The 24,667-nt window shown below is 34.8% G+C and overlaps 1 pseudogene; it reads right to left on the reverse strand.

The window, feature by feature from the left end:
* Positions 1-6,119: 6,119 nt before the first annotated feature.
* On the reverse strand, positions 6,120-7,637 carry LOC123925878 (annotated as a pseudogene).
* Positions 7,638-24,667: the final 17,030 nt, after the last annotated feature.

Below are 24,667 nucleotides of genomic sequence, written 5' to 3' on the forward strand. Positions count from 1 at the left end.
TACATTATATGTTTATAAAAAAAAAATTGGAAGGGGAGGCGAACCATAAGAGACTATGGACTCTGAAAAACAACCTGAGGGTTTTGAAGGGTCGGGGGTGGGAGGTTGGGGGAACCAGGTGGTGGGTAATAGGGAGGGCACGTATTGCATGGAGCACTGAGTGTTATGCAAAAACAATGAATACTGTTACGCTGACAAAAATAAATTTAAAAAAAAATGATATTTGTGTATGTGATATTTATAGGAATGTAATAAAAATCCCTGACATTCAGCAAAAAGCCAGCTTATTTGTCACACAAAGAACCTTACTGAAACCATGAGTAAATTCCTATAGAAGAACATGTATCTGAAATACAGATATAAAAGAAGCATAAAGAAACTTATCATTAAATTCTCAGCATCTGAAAAGAAGAAAAAGATGAATAAAAACAAAGTCAAAGACATTTGCACAAGTCATATTTGAGAAATTTCCAACTGTGAGCAAAGTAATAAAATGAGACCTGGATATGTATTCAGGTAGGTACTGATGAAAAAGTGTGAGCAAAAACCAAGATAGAAGATCATAACCATTTAATTTCCTAGGGGAAAGAGGTAAGAGAATGCCTGGTAGTACTCTGTCAACCCAAAACTCAGGTGCTGACATTTACCTTCCTAAAAGGGCATTCCTCATTTTTAAACACCCCAAAGCTTAAATGAACTGAATAGTAAGACTATAGGGAAGATTTTAAATATTAAAGATATTTTTCAGTTGTTTTTGTTTTTACCTCTGGCAGTATCTGTATCTGAAACTAGAAGTCTTGACCCATTTACACATTTTTTTTTAAATGCTACTCTGGGGCACCTGGGTGGCTCAGTGGGTTAAACCTCTGCCTTCGGCTCAGGTCATGATCTCAGGGTCTTGGGATTGAGTCCTGCATTGGGCTCTCTGCTCTGCAGGGAGCCTGCTTCCTCTTCTTTCTCTGCCTGCCTCTCTGCCTGCTTGTGATCTCTGTCTGTCAAATAAATAAATAAAATCTTTAAAAATAAAATAAGAATGCCACTCTGACTAGCCCATTACATCATTTTTTTCTAAACAGTTAATGATTTCCAATCCATGGGATTAGGAAATCCTAGAACGAACGATTGGCCTACTAACTATACCTTTTTTGAGCTAATTCTTTACAGACCAGTGGATGTTCATCTACCATAATTGGTGACAGGAATCTCTTTGTCCTACTGGAATAAATGGGATTCCGAGCATAAGCAAGATTTAAAATTCTGGAAAGCATAGGATCCAGACACTGTATACAGCTCCATTAAGAAACTGAGATGGATGTTAGCCTGTATGAAATCTATTTATGTGATCTACTTATTAATAATAAGTATCTTCATGTAAATCATGCTTTATTCCAAACTTCAGTTTTCTACTCTTTATCTTACACTGTTTGATTAAAAAAATCCCCAAATAGTCATTTAATTAGTATAACACTTCATTCCTTTTGCTTGCTTTGCAAGTCCCAGTGGTGTCTTGCAGACATAGCTTTAGTACCTCTTACAAAGTATGATTTTTCCATTATAGCTACTTACATCTGGGTAGTGTGTGGTTGCAGATTTCTACAAAACTGCACTGGAAAACAAAAGTCAGGTCACAAATCCTTTTCTCAAAGGCAAATACAGTTCCTACTTTTGATCCAGGCAGAAAGCCAAACCTAGAATAAGAGAAGCCATATGTATGTGTTTGAGAAAGTTGCCTACATAAGTAGGGATTTTCCCCAAATAATGAAGTTAACTTTTTGATGACTTCAGGAGAATGATGGAAATGTAATGGTCACACTACAAACTTTAAAAACGTTTTACAAATACTTTGAGGTAATTTTTTAAAAAGAAGAAACAGGATGATAAAAGAACCACAGCCTTCATCAAGACTGATTAATCCAGAGGGCAAGTATGGCATTTAAAGGTTCACCAGTTTCCCTATACTCAAGTACAGCTGAAACTTGTTCCCAGATATTTTTATCCATGTCCAAAAGCAAAAAGATATCTGACTCAATAAGGGAGAGCCTGTAAACCTGCCCACCCTCAACCCCTTTCTGATCTTCATTTGTGCTTAATAAGACATGAAAAAAACAAATGAATGATTCTAGGGTGACTATTAGAAAACCTCTTTTATACACATTAGCACAGTTCAAGAAGATTGATCCTAAGGTCTTCAGGCTCAGAAGTGTCTACATATCTTCTACACAAGTGGTCCTCCACTGGGAGCAATTTGCCGCTAGGGAATACTTGGCATGCCCAGAAATATTTTTATTCTTACAACTGGAGAGTAGGAGATTTTACTGGAATCTAATGAGTAAAGGCCAGGAATCCTGAAAAATATCCACAACACACAGGACAGCCCCTGACAAGAAAGCATATATCACCAAACATCAAATGCAGAGGTTGAGAAACACTGTTGTAGATCAGTGTTCCCTGGATCAGCCCAGTCTGTGAGGAAGCATGGTCTTCTGATATTTGATCTTTGGGTCCATATTGAAAACGGGCAGTTAGAGTCACAATTCTCCTGCTATGTATGTATCAACTGGAGGTGAAAGGCATGGTTTCTCTCCTTATTTCCAAGTTGGGAAGCCTTCCTTACAAGCAATTATTTGAAGTCCATAGCTCTTTTCCTCTCTTCTAACAGACCTGGCTCTCAGATCCTGACCTGCTCTGGCCTAAAAAGAAAGACACAAAAGGGAGCCTGGAGCCAAATAAAGTGTTATTTTTGTTTTTTCTCAGCATGCCTAGAATATTCTAAGTTAAGCAGAATCACATTATGCATTTACTTCCACCTCTAGGCCGAACAGTATGTTTGAAAAGGACTATAAACAAAAGTAAATTTGGGGGCACCTGAGTGGCTCAGTTGGTTAAGCCTCTGAATCTTGGGTTTGTACTCAGGCCATGATCTCAGGATCATGAGATCAAGCCCTACATCAAGCCCTACTTTGGGCTCCATACTCAGTGCAGAATCTGCCTAAGAGTCTCTCTCTCCATCTCCTGTTACCCTTTCTCCTGCCTGTACTCTCTCTCTAAAATAAATAAAATTCTTAAAAAAAATAAACTTCAAGAATAGTTTGAATATTCGAATTCCATTTCGTGGTATACAATTATATTTATGAATTCTCATACTGATATATTTAATCAAGAAACCCCCCATATGTTTAAATTTTCTTCTATTTGAAGACATTTAAATATGTACTTTAAAAATATCAGTACAAAGTGGCAAATGTTTTCTTGAGAAGAAAAAAAGTATTCTGGAATGATGTACTTCATTGATTTTGGTGTTAAAGTAATGGTGTAAATAAATGAAAATTACTCACAGATTCTGTAACAATTTTCCTAAGCAAAACAGTAGGTTGGAAACTTTGTTGGTTCTCCATTTACTTATTTGAAATTATACTGATCCATGAAACCCAAAATCACTGTTCTAGTCTTCTCAACAACTAAGTAGTCATGGTCCTTACTTAAGAAACTGTACTGGTGAGGACTTTCCTGCTGTCTGAGGAAGACCATTTGTCATTTATTTGGCCAGTCCTATTGGAAAGTTCTTTATGTTGCAGTAGAAACATCTGTAATCATCTCCCCACAATTTCTTGGTTCTTGGCTCTTGTTCTACCCTGCAGGTCATAGCAAATGAGCCAAATTCCACTTCTATAGGACAGCAATAAGTAATAATGGTTACCATACCCATCTTGAACTTCATCTTCTCTAAGCCAAGCATTTGCTAGTGCTGCACTAACACAACTCAATAGTTCCTCTTTATGTTGTGGTCATTGTCCTCCAAATAGCTTCCAGTTTCTATAAAATTGAACAACATAAGTTTTAGCTGAGACAGTCTATTAGTTCTATCATTTTTCTATTTTAGACATTTCACTCATATTTTTTGGCTTTAAGGACAAACTAGATTTGTTGACAAGCCTTAGTAATGTTGATACATGAAATTATAGTTAAATCAAACCACAGATATTTAAACAAGTTCTCCCTCTAACTCCTATGTCCTCTACTATGTATGCAGTCAATTGGTGGGGTTTCTAGTTGATTCAAGGTTACGATTTTTTTAATTCATATCCTAAATTTCATCTTGTTATTGCCAGCACATTGTTCCACACTGCTGAGATTTTAGAAAATATTTTTCCTGTAAAATATTTCAAACATTTGGAAAAAGAGATGAATATAATGAAAACTCATGTGGCCAAACCCAAATATAATACATATTAACATTATACCATGTTTTCTTTAGGTTATTATGTTTTTAAGCAAACCAAACTTTAAATAGAGTTGCAGCCCAGCTGAGAACTCTGAAATCCTATCCCCCACCTTCTTTTCCCTAGTTAAATCACCATCCTGAATGTGTTATGTATACTTCTCATCCCAGATTTATATACCTAATTCTACATCTGCAGATAGCAATAGACTGTACATACTTTTAAATATGCCATAGAATATGAATCACTCTATAGTTGTTTTTTTACCTCTTGTTTCTGACCATTATACCTGTTAAAATATGAGGTACCAGTTCTTTCATTTCAAGTGTCGATTTGTCCAGTCCATTCTCTCCACTTCAAACAATGCTATTATGTGCATCTTTAAACACATCAACTTATGTCCATGTGTAGTAGTGGCCATAGGACAGACACCTAGAGGTGAAATGTCTGGGTTGTGGTTACGTATTTTTACTTTTAGTAGATATTGTCAAATTGCTTTTTAAATCAATAATACTAATTTATGTTTCCATCAATAGTGACTGAGAGTTTGTATTATTCCACAACCTTGGCAATACTTGGTATGTTATGGGTTACATTGTGTCTTCCTCCAGAATTCATAAAGTCATGTTGAAAATTCCATATTGAAATCCTTATCATCAATATTTCAAATGTGACCTTATTTGGAAGTAGGGTCACTGCAGATAAAATTAATAAAATTAGGTCATATCCAAGTAGGGTGGGTCCTGAATCCCATGATGGGTGTCCTTAACAAAAGGAGAAATTTGGACACAGGGATAATGCCATGTGAAGATAAAAGCAGACAGATATTGGTGTGATATAACAGAAGTCAAGGAACACCAAGATTGCCAAGAAACCAGAACATGAAGAAATTATCCATCACAGCTTCCAAAGGGAGCCAACATTTTGATCTTATTCTTCTAGGCTGTAGACCCATGAAACAATAAATAAACAATAAATAATTTGTTGTACAAACCACAACAAATAATTAATGGTACTTTGTCATACTTTGTCATACCAGTTCTAACAAACTAATATACTTGGCATTACCTGGCTTTTCAAATGTTTGCCAATATGATAGATATAAGACAGAATCTTATTTTTAATTTCTATTTTTTCCACAAATGATATTGAATATACACATTGCTAATTTGGTTTCTCTCTTCAAAGAATTACCTTTCTAATCTCTGTCTACTTTTAACTGATTTACCTCCAACTTTAATGATTATTTTTTTACATAAATATTTTAATTATTCAACAATACTTTTCTTTATGAAATAGGTTCTTAGTATCATGATCAAAGGTATTCCTACACTGAGGTCTTGATATCTTCCACATTTTCTAATAATTAAAAGTTTTGCTTTTTGTAATTTTTTTCTTTAATCTGACTGGATTTGAATTTTGCATATAAAATGAGACAAGAATTTATCATTTTTTATATTTGGATAATCAATTTTCCAAGAACCATTTATTTATTTATTTAACCAAAAAGGAACAGTAGCATTGTTTTTAATGAATTTTAGTCCAGATTACAAAGCAGGGCACTAGTTGTTGCCCTGACTTGTTAGTACACATATGAACAACTTTTTGTTCCCCCACAAAAGTAAGCTACAAAAGTATATCAGATGGACAAGATAAGATATTTGAATCCAGTTTTTAAAAATCAGCACGGAAGCTAGTATTACTATTGCAGTGTAAAAGACTTTCTATACTTTTTGCCCCACACCCACCCCATATATCAATTCAAATTCTAGGACTTTCCTAATCAAGAGATTTTGTGGGAGAATATCTTTTGAGACTGTTAGTGTACAAGGGTAATTTTTCTTGATTTTACTCTTGATGTCCTTTACCTCTGTCACTGGGTGAGTGAAGGAGCTGGCACAGTTCTTCAGGAATTCTTCTGAGGCACTTTGACCATGATGGTTTTCACTTAAGTGTATGTTTGCAGCTCATACTCTCCCAGCTTCTGACCACTCTGGACATTTTGTAGCCACTGAGTGGTGATTAGTCCCCAAGCACATCACAGCAGTTGACCCACACTGTGCCAGCATGGAAGGCCTGGGACAGATAATTGGCCTTGTCCAAGTCCTTGGTAAAGACAGCTGCAGCCACACATGGAATTGTTGGCTTTCTCAGTGACTTCCTCTATGGTCTTGATAATCAGGATCTGCAACATTGGTCCAAAGATCTCCTCCTTGGCACAGTGTAGTAATGCTGTCTTATATATCTCCAAATGGTGATGGTGGGCTAGGCAAAGTAGCCACAATCAGAAGTCACCCCTCCATCATACAGCAGCTCTGTTCCTCCTCCTTCCCAGATCTGTATAACCAAGGACATTATTAAGCTGAGTTTCATCTATCTGAGATCCCTAGTTGTCAAAGGGTTCCCAACAATACAAGACCAGACTAGGGTGATGTTCTGCTTCATAAATTCAGTGTAAATATCTTCTTGTACAAAGATCTGGAAACCTGTACAGTAGCACTAACACTGGTTGAGGAAAGGGCAAAGGGGGTCTGCTCCATGGCCCAGTTCACATCTGCATCTGACATGATGATACTGCCCACCCCCTGACTCCAGGGTCACTCTCTTGAGGTTACTACTTCCTGCAGTAACATGGACTAGGTGGTCAATCTCAGTGGAGCCTGTGAAGACCGCTTTGTCCACATCCTCATGGGAGATGATGGTAGCCCCATCTGTGGGGCCAAAATCTAAGAATAATACTAACCATGCCAGGGGGAAAGCCAGCCTCCTTAATGAGGTTGGTCAAATAGAGGGTGGTGAGTGGAGTCTGTTCAGCTTCCTTCATCACAACCGTTCCCATTGCCAGGCTGGGCCCAGTTTCCAGGCTTGCATCAGGAACTAGAAGTTCCACACAATGCTCTGCCTGCACACTCTGATAGATTCATGGAGGATGTAGCTGAAAAAGTCCCCATCCACGGAAGTGGTTTTCTCATGGTGGTTATCAGCCCAACCAGGATACTAATGGAGGCTTTTGAGGACCATGTCCAGATCCACCAGGTAGATGACATAGAGCTTGCTGTTATCCAGGGTCTCCAAGGCTATCAGGTAGGTCCAGTCTTGCTCAATCAGATCATCCAAGCTATTCACCAGGTGGCCCCTCTCAGACATGTCCATGTGGTGTCAGGGTGAACCCAGCTGAAAGGCAGCCAGGGCTGCCTTTACTGTCCTGTCCACATTTTTCTTGTCTCATTCAACTACTTGACAGATGACTTCTCCCTTGGATGAATTGATGGTGAGGAATATTCTTGATAACAGCATTTTGCCACTCATTGTTTATGAAGATCTGGTTGTAGAAAACTTTAAGGCTGTTGGTTGGGTGGCAGCAGCAGACACAAGGTAATGGCCCAGGCTGGGCCTGAGGCTGGCAGCATGCAACATGTGGTAGGAGCAGGCATGCAGGACCTTCAAGAACCATTTATAATTTTCAGGTTTTTGCTAGTTACTTTGTACTAGCACTTCTGTCACAGTTCATGGTCCCATATATGTGCAGCCTTATTTCTGGGCTCTTTATTCTCTTCTATTTGTCTTTTTCTGTCTAATTCTGTGGTACTACTGCACCATCTTATTTATTATTGCTATGAAATTTTCATTGACATAAAAAAACTTTTTAGTATCATTTTTCCTCAATTTCTACTTATAGTGCATGTCATTAGAGAACATAATTGGTATCATATTGAGTCTATAATAGAGTTTTTATTAAAATGAGTCTTTTTCTGTCTGTTTTGGAATAGTTGCTAAGTAGTTTGCAACACTCAGCCCAAGAACTACATTCAGGGAAAATATGTGTGGGAGGTGAGGAGAGAGAGAACTTCTTTCCCCTCCTCCACAGGTAAAAGAAAGAGATATCTTTTGTACTTATTAAGGGGCTTTAAGAAACAAATAAAGAGATTAATTCCAGTCTCCTGGAGCTTGAATAGCAATGCTACTAGTAGAAAGAGGGGGACATTTATCATTATAGGCAGGAGTTCAGAGTGCCAAAGAGGCACAGAATGCATCAGGGAGCCATAGCCAAGTGTTTCCAGCTGGAGAATCTTTGAGGAACCCCTTGGGACTATCCTCAAGAGAAACATTCAACTTTGAACATCTACTGGGCATCAACATAAATGTGCATAATAGCTGGCAAATAAAAGTTTTCTCTCTCCTCTTCCTCTCCCACTTTTCTCCACCATCAAATTCAAGATCAGAGGATATAGAGAAAGAAATGATGAGAATGGGTGGAGGAAACAAACAAGGAAATAGTACAACTAAGCATGCCTCTTTCCCCTGTGTTCAGCTTTCAGTGAGAAAGAGGAAAATATTTCACTTAAATGAAATTGGGAATTTTTATTATTCCCTGTAATATACATTTTTTTAGTACATATGAAACATTTATAAAAATACAAAAAAAACCTCAATACATTTTAAAGAATCAATATGATAAAAAATCTCTCCCCTGATGATTATAAATTATAAATTGATAAGAAAATTAATGCTTTAGAATCTTGTGTTTGGGGAATGTAAGACATATTTTTAAGCACTTGTGTTAAAGATTATGATTCCTAGAAGGACATCATATTAGTAGTACGTCCTTGAAAAATATACAACCTGAATCTAATCATAAACATTAGACCAAATAAAACTGAGAAACAGTCTACAAAATAAACGACACAAATTCTTCAAAATGCCAATATCATGAATAACAAAGAAATTGCTAAAGAATTATTCCGGATTGAAGGAGGCTAAAGAAACATAAAAGCTAAATATAATGAGTGATTCTGGCTTAGACTGTGGACTAGGAGGGGGAAAAGCTATGAAGGTCATGACTGAGGCAAAAGCAAAAACAAGAGAGCATTATAAATAACTTCATATTAATATCTTTTAATTTCTATAAAAGTACAAAGTGTCAAAAGTTAATCAAAAGTGAATAGAAATATCAAATAAGAAACATTAAAGAAACATAGTACAGTCAACATCTTTCCCCCACCTTGCCCCCCAGTAGTCCTAGACTTTACAGATGAGTTCTGCCAATCTTTCAGACACAGGTAACAGTGACAGAAGCTGCCCAAGGAAATAACAAATGCTGTCTGGACTAATGGGCAGAGATAATATTCAATTAATTCTTACTTACACAGTTGTATTAGTTGCTTACATTCTGATTGGCTGTGTTCCATAATGATTAAACAGTGAATATTGGCATTTTGAATGATAGTTTGATTATTTCTCAGGAAAAGTATAATTAGAATTCCAAAATGAGATGACAAAACAACAAATACAATTTCACTTATGCATCTTGATGCAAAAATACCAAATAAAAATTAGCTTTAAAAAATTCAACAGTCTTTTATTTTTTTTAAAGATTTTATTTATTTATTTGACAGAGAGAGATCACAGGCAGATAGAGAGGCAGGCAGAGAGAGAGAGGGAAGCAGGCTCCCCGCCGAGCAGAGAGCCCGACGCGGGACTCGATCCCAGGACCTGAGATCATGACTGAGCATTGTAATCACTTAATATTACCCATGGAGAATTCTGTATAAAAAATCATTCAATGAGGGGCACCTGGGTGGCTCATTGGGTTAAAGCCTCTGCCTTCAGCTCAGGTCATGGTCTTAGGGTCCTGGGATCGAGCACCGCATCGGGCTTTCTGCTCAAGCGGGGAGCCTGCTTCCTCCTCTCTCTCTCTCTGCCTGCCTCTCTGCCTACTTGTGAGCTCTGTCTGTCAAATAAATAAATAAAAATCTTTTAAAAAAAAATCATTCAATGAATGAGTGATGTCAATGGAACTTGTGAACCAAAGGTCAATTAGAATCTTCTGCGTAAAAGCAAGAACACTAGCAAAAATTGTCCAATTAACTTTTTCAGAACCTAAAAGGTAACTAAAGGCTAAAACAATCTGGGGAGCATTTATTCAAGAACAGTTGAATTGGGGCACCTGGGTGGCTCAGTGGGTTAAGTGTCTGCCTTCTGCTCAGGTCATGACCCCATGGTCCTGGGATTGAGTCCTGCATTGGGTCCCTGCTTAGTGGGGAGATTGCTTCTCCCTCTCCCTCTATCTGCTATTCTGTCTGCTTGTGTTCTTTCTCTTTGCCAAATAAATAAATAAACCTAAAAAAAAAAAGTTGAATCTCAGTAACAACATTACCTTTCTGGCATATGAAGTTGGCCTGCTTTCATACCTCACTCCCCAGCTCCATGGTAGCTTTAAAAACCAATTCCACGGTCCCAGGGAAACCAAGAGCATCAGTCACTGGAGAGAGGAAAGGGTTGGAATTTCTCCAAAGCTCCAGATAAGCCATTATTTGACTTGTCTGGCAGTTCGCATGAAATCATCACTAAAATGGCTTGTCTTTATTTGAACTGACTCAAATTTGCCTAATGCAAAGTATGGTTTTTTATTTGTTTGTTTCCCATTAAGCGGCTTGCCAAAGACATTAAGCAGCAACCGTTTCAGCTCTTAGCTTCCTGAGACAGCAATAATGTCTGGAGCAAACAACAAACTGGTCAAACAACTTAAAAGGGAAGAAAGAAAAAAAAAGGAGGGGGTGGAATTCTGGAATAAAAAGTATAATATCTGCAATAAAAATTTTATCAGAGAGACTTAAAAGCAGATTTGAGCTGGAGGAAGAAAGAATCTATGAACTTGAAGGTAGTTCAAGGAACAGATCTGAGGAACAGAAAAAATGAATAGTGAATACAGGCTCAGAGACCTAGGGCCTACCATCAAATATTCCAACATACACATAAGAGAAGGAAAGAGAAAGGGAAAATAATATTTGAAAAAATAATGGCTGATCACTCCCTGATTTTGTGGGAAATATTAATTTACACATCCCCAAAAAGTCAACAAACTTCTAGTAGGATAAGCTCAAAGACTTTCCCACTTACATACATCAAAATCAGGGCTGTTGAAAAAAGAGATAAAGGATTCCTGAAATAGAACAGCTATTGGGAAAAGTAACATTTTTGCTTTATGCTTTTACTAAATGTCATAAAACATTGAAAGTTCAAATGTTCTACAAAAGACAGTACATTCAAATGTCAAAGTATTATGTATTTCTTCATAGGAAATATTCTGTGTCTCACTCAGTCTAGCTTTGGATATCCTACAAATACTGATTGAATCTGCCCCATTTCACCTAGATAATAAACAATCAGCTGGAACAGAGATGTTGATTGCAAAATATTTTCATTCTCTGTGATAAACGATTCCTCCCCAGACCAGTCTTAGACATTGTGCCAGTGCTCAGTCATATATGTCTTTAGAGAATGCATGTCCTACAGAGCAAACAAATCTCAATCTTCTAAATAACCTCCCATCCATTACTGACAGTGATGCAATGAACTTCAAGGGTCCCACTGGAAAGAGGATACTGAGAAAACAGCCAGATAGAGGGGGAAGAAAGCCCACATAATTTTATAGTTGGTTCTACCCACTTGAAATGGCTATTATAAAAGTGATCAATTATAAAGATGAGGAACTCAGGCCATCTACAAGCCAAAAAAATCCCCCCAAAAGCCTTATGTCATATATTTAGTCAAAGAATGAACAAAATGTTTTTTTAAAGATTTTATTTATTTGACAGAGAGAGAGAGCACAAGCAGGGGGAGAGGCAGAGGGAGAAGGAGAAGCAGACTCCCTGCTGAGCAGGGAGCCCAACATCATGATTTGAGCCAAAGGTAGACACTTAACTGACTGAGCCACCTAGGCAGCCCTGAAAAAAATGATTCTCAGTGTATTACTTCCTTGAATAAACATCACAATCCTTTTATAGGTCTTCACTGTCATACATCCCTTTATTTTTCTAAATGAATACTATGATTCCCTTTCTTCTCAAATATATATATTTACCTCCTCTTCAAATGTATTTTCTCAGTACCTTCTTTTGAAATAGCCTCTTTACATTTCACTAACTTCAGATAAGGACGACCTTCTTCACCCCTAAAGAGCATCAGAACACTTTATCTTCCCTGAGTTTCAAGAGACCCTCCACTCTTGCTCACAAGGCAGATATTAAAAGGAGTTTTGGATATACTCAGATAAGGAAGGAAGACTATAATTTTTGTATTTTAAGAAGTGGGGTTTAGTGATTTTTATCTGTCATGATACTATGGATTATTTATATCAGCTGGGTGATGATTTTATTCCACTTGGCATCGTCTGGAATTCTTGTTTGGGGCTGGAAGACTAACAAATCATTCTATGAGGCCAATATTACCCTGATTCCCAAAGCATTACACAGACATTAAAAGAAATTAAACTACAGAACAATATGCCTTGTGAATATAGACACAAAAAATTCATAATAAATTCTAGGAAACCAAATCCAACAACATATGAAATGTATTATACACCATGACCAAGTGGGATTCAGTCCAGGAATGCAAGGTTGGTTCAATATATGAAACCAAATCAATGCAACAGACATTTTATCATGAATAAAAAACACATGAGCATCTCAACGGATGCGGAAAAGGCATTTGACAAAATCCAACACCCTTACTATAAAAACACTAAACAAACTAGGAATAAAAAAAAAACAAAAACAAAAAAACAACCTTTCTCAACCAGATAAAGGTATCTGGGAAAAATTCACAACTATTATATTATGGATGAAAGACTGAATGTTTTCCTCCTAAAATTAGGAACAAGTCAAGGATGTCTGCTCTTGTCGCACTTATTCAACATTGTACTGGAGACTATAGCCAGAGCAATTAGGGAAGAAGAAAAAAGATATCTAGATTGGCAAGAATTTGTACAATTTAATAACAAAAATATAACCTGATTAAAATATGTAGAAAGAAACTGACCAGATATTTCTCCAAAGATATACAAATGGTTAATAATTACTAGGGGAAAGCAAGGCAAAAACTACAATGAGGTCACACTTTCCACCTATGTGGGAAATTACATTGTCAATTTTTCATGATATGATTCACACACCATTAAATCAGCACTATTAAAGTATACAGTTGGGTGATTTTTAGTGTATCCATAAAGGTATCTAGTTCCAAAACATTTTAATCACCCCCCCCAAAGGGAATCCTATACCTATTAAGCAGTAATTCCTCATTGCTCTGTGTCCCCATTCCCTGTAAACCACCACACTGATTTCTATTCCATGCATTTGCCTGTTCTGTGCAGTTCATATAAATGGATTGCCTCAAGAAAGACAAAAGAAAAATCTTTGAAAATTTTCCAGATTCATTTATTAGAGGAAAAAACAATCACATACCAGAATGGAAGGAAATCTCCTTAACTTGTTAAAGTTTATATCTACACACACACACACACACACACAAATAATATAATAAATACTACACTTAATAGAAAACTTAAGAGTTACTTCATTTTATAGAACAAGATTCCCACCAACAATAGTGTCATTTAACATTGTATCAGACCTCCTTGCCAATACTATAAAGTATAATAACAATAATAATGATGCTGATGGTGAAGTTAAGGTATTAGGCTTCTAAAGGAAGATGCAAAAATGTTGCTTAGAATTATTCTCATATACCTAGCCAAATCAGCTTAATTAATAAATAATAAGAGTTCAGCAAGGTTGCCAGAGAAAATGAATATACAAAAATCAATGGCATTCTTTAGCAAAAATCAACTAGAAAAAAAAATAAAAAGAGATATCCCTTCCAATACAATAAAAATTTAAGGTACCTGAAAAATATCTTTATGAGAAATACATAAAACTCAAATTTTAAAAATGTTATATTTTACTAATGTGTGTAGATATTATATGAATAAATGGAATATATTCTGTGCTGTGGATAAATACATTTAATATTATAAAGATATCAGAACTTCCAGAAAAGATGGCCAAGGAGGACCCTAACCTCATCTCACCTTAGTACAACAAAGTAGCACCCACCTCAGTATAAATAACCCAGAAAATGAAATGAAGACTGACAGAACAGAGTCTCCATGGCGAAGTGAGGAGAAGAGACCACAACTGGAGAGTATAGGAAGGAAGGATACATTGATCAACAGAACAAATACAGAGCCCAGAAATAAACCCACAACTATATGGTCAATTAATCTTCAACAAAGGAGTCAATAATATGCAATGGGAAAAGTCTTTTTAACAAATGACATTGGGAAAACTGTACAGCTATATGTAAAAGAATAGAACTGGACCACTTTCTTTCAACATACACAAAAATAAACTCAAAATGGCTTAAAGACCTAAATTTGAAACCTGAGATCATAGAAATCCTAGAAGAAAGCACAGACAGTAATTTCTCTGACATTGGCCATAGCAATGTTTTTCTAGATATGTCTCCTGAGGCAAGGGAAACAAAAACAAAAAAACCTACTGGGACTACATCAAAATAAAGTTTCTGCAAAGTGAAGGAAACCATTAACCAAACTAAAAGACAGCCTAAGTAGTGAGAGAAGATATTTGCAAATGATATATCTGATAAAGGGATAGTATCCAAAATATAAAAAGTATTTATACCACTCAACACCAAAAAACCCCCCAAGTAATCCAATTAAAAATGGACAGAAGACATGAACAGACATTTCTCCAAAGAGGATATACAGATGGCCAAGAGGCACAGGAAAAGATTCTCAATATCACTAATCATCAGAGAAATCAGAATCGAAATCACAATGAGATATCATCTCACATGGTCAAAATGGCTAAAATTAAATACACAAGAAACAAGTGTTGGTGAAAATATGGAGAAAAAGGAATCCCTGTGCACTGTTGGTGGGAATGCAAACTGGTAGATCCATTGGAGAAAACAGTATAGAAGTTCCTCAACAAATTAAAAATAGAATACCATATGAACCACTAATCCCACTATGGGTATAACCCCAAGAATAAGAAAAAACTAATTGGAAAATATTTATGCAGCCCTATTTTTATTGCAGTCTTACTGACAATAGCTGAATTATGGAAGCAGCCAAAGTGTCCATCAATAGATGAATAGATAAAGAAAATGTAACACACACACACACACAAACACACGCACACAATGGAATATTACCCATAAAAAAAATGAAATTTTGACATTAGTGACAATGTGAATGGATCTAGAATATAATGTTAAGTGAAATAAGTCAGTGAAAGACAAATACCTTTCACTTATTTGAGGAATTTAAGAAACAAAATAATCAAACAAGTTAAAAAAGAGACAAGCAAAAAAATAAACTCTTAACTATAAGGAACAAAGTAATAATTACCATAGTGAAGGTAAGTGTGGGGGTGGAAGACGGGTGAAATAGGTGAAGGGGATTCAAGAGTACACTTACCATGATGAGCACTGAGTAATGTATAGAATTACAGAATTACTATATTGCACACCTGAAACTAATATAACAATGATAACTAAACTGGAATTTGAAAAAAAATTAAAAAGATATCAGCTTTTCCCAACTTAATCTACTACTCAACTGAATAAAAAAAAATCCATCTGAAATATAAAAAAAACTATTTGATATTTACGTGAACAAAATATTTGCACAAATATTTGCACAAATAACTAAATTGACAATATACCAGAAAAGTAAAGAACAACACTTGCTTTTTCAATTATTACATTAACTAATAAAAAAATAAATGGACTCCAAAATCAAAGTTTGGAGATAGACCCATGAACCTAATATATAAGAAAGATGGCACTACATATTTATGTACTAAATGCAAAGAACAGGTTGTTTATGAGATGGTTTTAGGAAAGTGATTCACTATAGAGAAAAATTAAAATTTAGCTCATTAGTTAGCAAAGATTGAATCATATTTTATAAAACAAATATATGTAAAAGTAAAACAGAACTATAGATAATGTAAGAAAATATCTGTGAATAAAAGAGGAAATGAACTTTTTAAACATAACCTTAAAAGCACAGAGTAGCAGACAAAAATTATTTTTAAAAATCAATTTGATATATCAAAATAGTGGCTATTGATTGGAGAGCATAAAGTCTAAATTAATGAGCATAGATTGAAAGATTGAATTTACAGTGTCTGAAATCAATCAGAAACTTTCTTTCAGACTAGAGGCCAGAAAATTTTTTCTGCAAAGGAACACCTAGTAAATATTTTAGGCTTTGGGTGTCATATGTTGTTTGAACTACTCAACTCTGCCATTATAGCATAAAGCCAGCAATACATAACACATAAATAAATGAGGTATGTTCAATACAACTTTATTTATGGACACGAAAATTCTCTTTCATATCATATTCATGTGTCACTCCCTGAATATTATTCTTCTCTTTAGTTTCCCCCCATCATTTAAAAAATAAACCATTTTTAGCCTTTTGGCTGTATGAGAACAGGCAGCATATCAGATTTGGCCTACATACCAAACTTTGCTGACCTCTGATCCAGACTGTAAAGGAAAGTTTTCAAACAAACAAGACAGTGTAAGAATAGCTATACCGAATAGGCAAAAACTAAAAGCAAACAAAATATAGAAAATGTAATTTAATAGGCCTCAACATTTGAATACATGCTCAAACCAATAATCAGAACTGCAAATTTAAATGAGGTATCATTTCATACCTTTCAGACTGTGAACAATTTGAAAGCTGAATAATGCCAAGTGCTGGCTGGATAAGAAGGATAGAGATCTTCATGCCTTGCAGGTGGAAAGGCAGATTGCAACCCTTGTGAGAAATCTGATACTATCTAATTGAATTACCATCTGATTACCATCTAGATTGATACCTTTCCTTCTGAAAATCTTTCTCTTGTCTTTATATACCAAAGAAGTGCATTAAAAAATATGTTCAGATTTGCTGTATGGAGTGAAGGCAATCTGGGTGCCCATTATTGAGAGAATTAATGGATAAGTGTGATGAATACATACATACTAGTTTGGGATACTAAGCAGATTTGAAAAGCAACATGCACAGCAAAATTGATATTCATACCAGCATAAGTACTTTGTGAAAAAGTGAAAAACAGTTAAGATACACTATATAATACCACTTAGGAAAATTAAATAACATATGCACATTATGCAATGTATATTTCATATGCATAATAACAAAGAGAAAGACATCTGTCAAACCAGTTAAAAAGGTTTCTTACCTGAATGTGTGTTGGGGAGTAGGAGGTAGATGGAATTGAGAATGAGGGTGAAAAGGAATAAATGGAAATCAAAAGAAAAGAGGGGCATTGCAGGACCATTGATAATTCTGCACTAGGTATTGAGGTAAGTGATTCACTCGGACTTTTTTCTCTGAGGTTCAGATAGACATACACATACAGAAACAAACGAAAAGGATAAATAGAAATTGCTGAAAACATGATAGTGGGAGATTTTATCAGATACTTTCCATTTTGACAGATCAAATACATAAACATAAGAGGGGAAGAAATAAGAGGTTTTTACTTAAATAAAAGTAACTGAAGACATATGACTAGTTTCCCATACTGCAAAGGAAAGAAACATTTTCATATTTTGTCCAGGGACATTTAACTGAAACTGATCACCTCCTTAACCTTATTTATTAATTTTTTTCTAGCTGGGAGAATACTATTTAATCACCTAAGATAATCATGAAGATTGAATCAGACCTTTGATCAGATTCGTAAATCAAAGTGACTGTCATTTCAAAATTCTCATGTCCTCATGACTTAGAGTGGTAAATCTACTCAGTAATTCCTACATAGTTGTTGATCTAAAATCAGAGTCCTGTAGTTACATATTAGAGGATGCCATCTCCTTAACTTTAAACAATAAACTTAAAATCTATAATTCTCCATAATACAAAAAGTTTTAACTTTAAAACACACAACCTAAAACCAAACATATCCAACCACAGAAACTAAAAATCAATTCTCTACCCATAATAACAAAGAGAACATCTAAAACAGCTGTGGACAATTTATAGAGTAATAAAAATATTATACATCAAAACATATAGAATGATAAACATATAGTACTAGGTAATTTTCTATTCCAAAATGGAACTAAAAAAGACTTACATCCTTATAAAAAGAAAGAATAAGACTTGTCATTAAGAATAGGACTAGAGATACTTTTCCAGAAAAGCAAAAGCTGAAAGAGTTTATCATCATTAAACAGATGTACAAAAAAAATTTTAAAGGGATCGCTTTAAGCTGAAGTTAAAGAGCACTTATTAGTAACTAGAAAACTGATGAAAGCATAACTCTCAATGGTAAAGATAAAATATACAGTAAAATTCAGGATACATGACAGTTGTAAAAGGTGGTCAGTTAGTCATTTATAAATCTAATATGAGGTTAAAAGAAAAAAGTAGTAAAAACAACTATACTAAAATAATTTATTATAACTATAACTATAATAATTTATTAATGGATACACCAAATAAAAACTTATAAATTGTGACATCAGAGACATAATATGTGTGTGTGGGGGGAATTATGTAAAGCTTAGAATACATTCAAACTTAAGCTGCTAACTCCTTAAAATTGTCTGTTATAAATATAAGGTGTTTTATGTAACCCTGATGATAATCACAAGGAAAAAATTTACTATAGATACACAAAAGACATAGAGGGAAGAACCTAGGCATACCACTACAGTACATCATCAAATCATATGGAAGAGACCAAGAGAAGAAACAGGAACTACAAAATAGCCAGAAGTCAATTAACAAAATGGCAATAAGTACACACATATCAATAATTACTAAATGTAAATGAGCTAAATTCTGCAATCAAAGTGATGTAGGAAATGTTGGGGTTCAGAGACAGATGGCTATGTAAGAATTCTTGAGATGTCTTCAGTGCAAAATGGTGGTTTTATTAAAGAATGGGGATAGTACTGGGGGCAGAAAGAGCTGCATTGGGGTTGTGAGAAGTTGGGATTATATATTTTCAAGTTGTGAGGGCATTAGGGACAGCACAAGCTCCAAGATATTTTGGAAACAAAGTTTCCAACATTTTGAGAGGGCAAACTATTTATAGGAAAAGGTCATTTATTGCTATCTAATAAAACCTTAGTCATGAGACCCTTCAGATGTATATCAGTGGGCCATATTTTTGGGAGATAATTGCCAACATATATCTTGGGGGATTGAGATAAAGGAAGTTTCCAAAGGAATTTTTATATGTCAAAGTAGACTTACAAGTCCCTGAGGGGTTGGGATAAAGTTAAACTAAGATTGACTTTTGTCCTTAGCAAAGTATTAACATCCAGGGAGTTGAGTTCCTAAAAGAATGTCACTCTGCCTGTTTCAAGGATTTGTCTGTCAATGGGCTATATGCAGTAAAGAAATTTAATATTTTTCTTTGCCTTTGTTTCCCAAATCAAAAGGACTTTGAGTGGCTGAATGAATAAAAACAAGAACCATCTATTTGCTGGCTAAGAGACACACTTCAATATAGGATACCCACAGACTAAAAGTGAAGAGATGGGAAATGATATTCCATGCAAAAGGAAAACCAAAAGAAAGCTGATGAATATAAATGCAAAGATCCTCTACAAAATACTAGCAAGCCAAATGCAACAATATGTTAAGATCATCATATACTATGATCAAGAGGGATTTATTCCAGGGATTCAACCTCCATAAATCCATCAGCGTGATGTACCACATTAACAAAATGAAGGATAAAAATCATACAATCATCTTAACGGATACAGAAAAGCATTTGACAAAATTCAATATCTATTCATAATAAAAACTCCCAACAATGGGCGCCTGGGTGGGTTAAAGCCTATGCCTTCAGCTCGGGTCATGATCGGGTCCTGGGATGGAGCCCCACATCAGGCTCTCTGCTCAGCAGGGAGCCTGCTCCCCGCCCCCCCCGCCTGCCTCTCTGCCTACTTGTGACCTCTGTCTGTCAAATAAATAAATAAAATCTAAAAAAAAAAAAAAAACTCCCAACAAAATGGGAATAGAGGGAATACGACTCAACATAATAAAGGCCATATAGGAGAAGCCCACAGCTAACATACTCAATGATGAAATTTTTCCTCTACGATTAGTAACAAGACAAAGACTCTGATTCCTGCCATTTTACTCAACATAATATTGGAAGTCTTAGCTGGGACAATTAGGCAAGAAAAATAAATAAAAGGCATCCAAGTTGGGAAGGAAGAATTAAAACTGTCACTATTTGCAGACGACATGACATCATATATAGAAAAACCATAACTCCACCAAAAACACTGTTAGGACTAAAAAGTAAATATATTCAGTAAAGTTTCAGGATACAAAATCAATATACAAAAATGTATTGCATTTCTATACACTGATAGCTATGATAAATAGAAATTAAGAACACAATCTCCTCTTTACAATTGCATCAAAAAGAAGAAAATATCTAGGAAGAAACTGAGCCAGGATGTTGAAAAACCTATACAAAAAAATCTCTAAGATCTTAATGAAAAAACTATAGAAGACACAAATAAATAGAAAGATATTTTGTGCTCATGGGTTGGAAGAATTAATATGGTTAAAACTTCCATACTACCCAAACCAATTTACAGATTCAATGTAATCAAAATTCCAATGGTATGTTTCACAGAAATAAAAAAAAAAATCCTAAAATCTGTATGGAACCATAAAAGGGTAACTCCAATTAGGGAAAATCACCTAGAAAAAGAAGAACAAATCTAGAGCCATTGCACTTCCTGATATCAAATATATTACAAAGCTACAATAACTAAAACAGTTTGGTTTGGCATAAAAACAGATACACAGCTCAATGGAATAGAACATAGAACACAGAAATAAACTCATGAATATATGGCCAATTAATTTAGGACAAAGGAGCCAAGAATATACAGTGTGGAATGGGTAGTGTCTTTAATAAATGGTGTTTGGAAAACTGAACAATCATATGCTAAAGAATGAAACTGGGCCACTACCTTATGCCATACACAAAAATTAACTCAAAATGAGCTAAAGACTTAAACATAAGACTTGAAACCATAAAACTCCCAGAAGAAAACATGGGCAGTAAGCTCCTCAACACTGATACTGGCAATATATTTTTTGAATTTGATATCAAAAGCAAGGGCAACAAAAGCAAAATTCAGAATTGGGGCTATATCAAATTAAAAAGCTTCTGCACTGCAGAGGAAATGATCAAAAAAGAAAAGGCAACCTACTAAGTGGGAGAAAATATTTGCAAATCCTTTATCTGATAAAGGGTTAATATCCAAATTATACAAAAACTCATTTAGCCCAATATAAAAAAATTTTTTTTATTAAAATATAGGCAGAGGACCAAAATAGACTTCTTGCAAAGTAGACATACAGATGGCTGACAGGTACATGAAAAGCTGCTCAGTATCACTAATCATCAGAGAAATAAAAATTAAAATCACAATGAGATCACCTCGTTCCTATTATAATGGCTATTACAAAAAAAAAAAAGAAAGAAAGAAATAACAAGTGTTGGCAAGGAAATGGAGAAAAGGTACTCTTGCCCACTACAAATGGAAATGTAAACTGTTGCAGCCACTATAGAAAAGAAGTTAATAATAGAAACACCATTATATCCAGCAATTTCACTTTTGGGTATTCATCCAAAGGAAATGAATACACTCACTTGAAAAGATATCTGCAACCCCATGTTCATTGCAGTATTATTTTTTAAAAAAAGATTTTATTTATTTATTTGAGAGAGCACAAGTGGGCAGAGCAGCAGGCAGTTGGAGAGTGAGAAGCAGGCTCAATGATGAGCAGGGAGCCCGATGCGGACCTCAATCCCAGGACCCTGGGATCATGACCTGAGCCAAAGGCAGCAACTTAAATGAATGAGCCACCCAGGCGCTGCCATTACAGTTTTATGTACAATCACCAAAACGTGGAAACAACATAAGTATTTATCCACAGAGGAATAGATAAAAAAAAAGTTTTTGTATGTATACACAATGGAATATTACTCAGTTATAATAGGAAGGAAACGTTGCCACTTGTAACTACATGGATGGACTTTCACGATATAGGTCAGTGAGGTAAGTTAGATGGAAAAAGATAAATATATGATCTCATACATGGAATATAAAAAAAGAATAAATAGAATATAAAGAGAGAGAAAGAGAGCAAGCAAGCAAGCTTATAGATACAGAAAACAGATTGGTGGTTGTTAGAGGCAGGACATGGGAGTGGATGAAATGGGAAATGGGGGTGAAAAGGTACAAACTTCTAGCTACAAAAATATTTAAGTTCTGGAGATGTCATGTACAGCATGGTTACTACAATTAATAATACTGTGTTGTATATTTGAAAGTTGCTAAGAGAATAAATCTTAAAAGTTTTCATCATCACAAAAAGTTTTTGTAACAATGTGTGGTGATGGATGTTAACTAATAAAGCTGTTGTGGTGATCTTTTTGCAATATGTGCAAATATTGAATCACTGTATTGCACACTTCAAACTAATATATTTTTATGTCACTGTATCACAATGCAAAAAAAATTAAAAGAATGATAATAAAATGCAAAGAATTCAGAAGGAAAAAAGTCTAGTGATAAAAATATAAATCAATATTAACAGAAGCAGCAAATACATATATTTGTACAAATTTAGATATGTAAACATATTTAGTAACAAATTTCTATTCAATTAAGAAAAGAAAAATAAAACATGATTAAAATTAGAAATTATAGTGAGAATAGAAAGGCAGATTTGCTAATATAAGGTATCAAGATTGACCCAAATGTCAAAGCCCAAAACACTAAAAAAGAAAATTTTTAATATTAAAAAGTTGGTTCATATAAAAACTTTAATATAATATATTCTTTTTTTTTAAGATTTTATTTATTTATTTGACACACAGAGAGAGATCACAAGTAGGCAGAGAGGCAGGCAGAGAGACAGAGGAGGAAGCAGGCTTCCTGCTGAGCAGAGAGCCCGATGCGGGGCTCGATCCCAGGACCCTGAGATCATGACCTGAGCCGAAGGCAGCGGCTTAACCCACTGAGCCACCCAGGCGTCCCAATATAATATATTCTTAACAGTTAATTCCTTCAAAGCTTTATGGAAGACATTTTCTTCAATATTTTATTTGTGAATTTTATAAAATGCTGCTAGATTTCATCTGAAATGCAAGAAGAATTGAAAGTCTATTAAATCTTTTAAGACATCAAAACGATAAATTGCATAAGAAAAACTGTATAATCATCTCAGAAAACACTGAAAAGACAATTGATGAAAATCTCACACCCATTCATGTTTGATGTGATAGGTAAAAATAATTTCCATTCAAACAGAAATCATCAAGGATGCTAACTCTAGTCATTATTATTCCTTGTTTTTAGAAGTTCTAACTAATTACAATAAGAAATCAGAAAATATTGATGTAATGAGATATTTAAAAAGAAGAGACATTCTTATTTCAACAGTTTTGTACTTCTAAAATTTTCAAAAATGGGACCAAAAGCTTACTAGAATGGAAACATTACTTCAGTAAAGAATCTGAATAATAGTGGACTATTCCTACCCAAGTGAATAATCATTTATAATCCTAATTTAATGGAGGAAAAATAATAAAGACAATTATAAATGACCTCAAAAAGAAATATTTTAAGTGTGAATAAAATTAGAAAATTTTGCTAAAGAGTGAAAATTCACTTTACATAACGATAATGTGAAATACTATAAAGGTATCATTTTTCCATAATAAAATTGTGTGTTAAACTCAAATATAAAGATGTATTTCAGTTTAACCGGAGTAGTAAACATCTTGTTAATATGTGTTTTACAAACAAAAAGGTAATCAAAGGGATATGCCTTGCATAATAATATTCAAATTTATTATGGAGTTAAATAATTAAAATAATATAAAATTAGCCCCCAAAATCAATAAATAGAAGGATATGCTTCTGGCATATGTAAGATTTTAATATGTGGTAAAATAAAAAGTTGGCTTGTAGAAGAAAATTAGGTCACACTGCACTCCAAATCAATTTCATATTAAATGCTATGTACTAAATGAAAATGAACAAGAATAAAATACAGAAGAACATTTTTGCAGCAGTTTCGCTGCCTGGGAAGAACCAGAATAAGTGGAACGAAGAAAAAATTTTCCCAGGGCCATTGGAGGAATGTGCAGAAACTGAGCTTAGGTTAGATAGGGAGAATTTTCCTACGTACTACTCATCTTCCCCGTAAGTATGGACTTCTTAGCACCTGGGCCAGAGCATTGCACCTCTTTCTAGCAGTTTTCATGTGTATATCTCATGTCTCCTTCCAATAACTCATTAAACAAACCTTCCCAGAATACATGGCCCTAGACATCTACTCTGGTGATGGAAAGACAATCTGCTAGCCATTTGGAATTTAACTAAAGATCTCAAAATGTGACATTGGGGAGGAAATCCCTTAGTTTTAAGAGGGCTTTATGGTTCATGTAATTTTCATAAACAATCTGGCATTTGTGCAACGGGACCTTAAATGAAAGGTAAATTTTGAGTATATGAGTGTGAGAGAAGGGCAGCCCATTATAAAGGAATAGCAA

Source organism: Meles meles, chromosome 1 (assembly GCF_922984935.1).
Source record: "Meles meles chromosome 1, mMelMel3.1 paternal haplotype, whole genome shotgun sequence".
In the NCBI taxonomy this organism is placed as follows: Eukaryota; Metazoa; Chordata; class Mammalia; order Carnivora; family Mustelidae; genus Meles; species Meles meles.